A 1,735-nucleotide genomic window follows, 5' to 3' on the forward strand; every position below is an offset into this window, starting at 1 on the left:
TAAGGCCATACAGTTGGCCCAGATAAACCAATTTATTTTTACTCTTAAGATTGTTTGAGGATCTGTTCCTCAGTGGTCACATAGGCTTAGGAGGAACCCCTGGCTCCTTTCTTTTACCAGTTCTGTCTATGTGAAGATAAGTCAAAGGTCCTGCTCAACCATTGTTGACTTCACTTAGAAGCATGGAGGAAATGATTCCTCTGTGTTGACTCTCATCTTTGTAGACTGGACACTGGTTCAAGTCCATCTGGTGGGGTCTCCACAGCCTCCTTGATCAAGATGGCAGGTGACCCACCACAATTACAGGACATTTTGAGATATGCTCATAGTCCCCTGGAACTAGTCGACCTAGGAGGACAAGGAGCAAAAACTTTCCTTTATGTCCCTCTGACCAAATTACTATTACCAAGGTTAGTTCCACCAGTCTGGTACTTTTAATTACTGTGTGTCATGTAGATAAATCTTGGGCAAAGACCAATTGTTCTCAGATAAACCTTACCTAGACATATATTCCTTGATTTGCTATGTATAATTTGTCAGTAGGTTGTTGGAGTAATATGGTTCCCTCCAGTTTTCAAAACTTGCTAGGCATTATTTATCTATCACATTGCGTCACCCCTCTGTCATGGTTTTCCCACTTAAGGTGTCCCCATTTCCCCCCTTTCACCCTTAATAATACCCTTCTCCTATGGTCCTACCTCTCTTGAGCTCCTTCTTTCCCTTTATCCCCTAGGTTCCTTGTACACCCTTCCCTCCTCCCTCCCTTAAACTAACCCAATTTTTATCCATATCTCCCTTATTAAGGCCTGTTTCTACTGTTCTTCTCTTTCAGGTTCTTTCTTTTCCTTTACCTCCCTGGTTCTTTTCCATTATCCTGGTTCCTGTAGTTATGTCTGGATACATACTCACTTCTCAGGGTTTTGTTCTAGGATCCACATATGAGGGAGAACATGCCGATTTTTTTTCTGAGTCTTTGTTACTTCACTTAGTATAACAGTTTCTAGTTCCATCCATTTACCTGCAAATTTCATGATCTCATCTTTCTTTACTACTGAGTAAAACTCCATCGTATAAATGAACCACATTTTCATTAACCACTCACCAACTGAGGGACACTTAAGTTCCTTCCATCTCTTAGCTATTGTGAAAAGAGCATCAACAAACATGGATGTACAAGTGTCTCTGCAATAGGATGAGCTCTTTGGGTATATGCCAAGGAGTGGTATAACTGGGTCAAATGGTAGGTTCATTTGTAGTTTTTTAAGAGTTCTCCACAGTGCTTTCCATAGGGGTTGAACAAGTTTACAGCCCCACCAGCAGTGAGTGTTCCCCTTTCCCCACATCCTCTCCAACATTTGGTATCATTTTTTCTCTTGATTTTAGCCATTCTGACTGGGGTAAGATGAAATCATAAAGTGGATTTATTTGCATTTCCCTAATTATTAGTGATGTTGAACATCTTTTAAGATGCTTCACAAACATCTTTACTTCTTTTGAGACCTCTCTGTTCGGCTCCTTAGCCCATGTTTTTATTGGGTAACTTCTTGTCTTGATTCTCTGTTATTTGAGTTTGTTATATATTCTGGATATTAAACCTCTGTCAGATGTGTCACTGGTGAAGATTTTCTCCCATTCTGTGGATTTTCTCTTCACTTCCCTGGTTGCCTTCTTTGATGTACAGAAGCTTTTTAGTTTAATGAGGTCCTATTTGTTGATTCTTAACCTTGTTTTATGA

Source organism: Nannospalax galili, unplaced genomic scaffold (genome assembly GCF_000622305.1).
Source record: "Nannospalax galili isolate Female #2095 unplaced genomic scaffold, S.galili_v1.0 scaffold589, whole genome shotgun sequence".
Classification (NCBI taxonomy): domain Eukaryota; kingdom Metazoa; phylum Chordata; class Mammalia; order Rodentia; family Spalacidae; genus Nannospalax; species Nannospalax galili.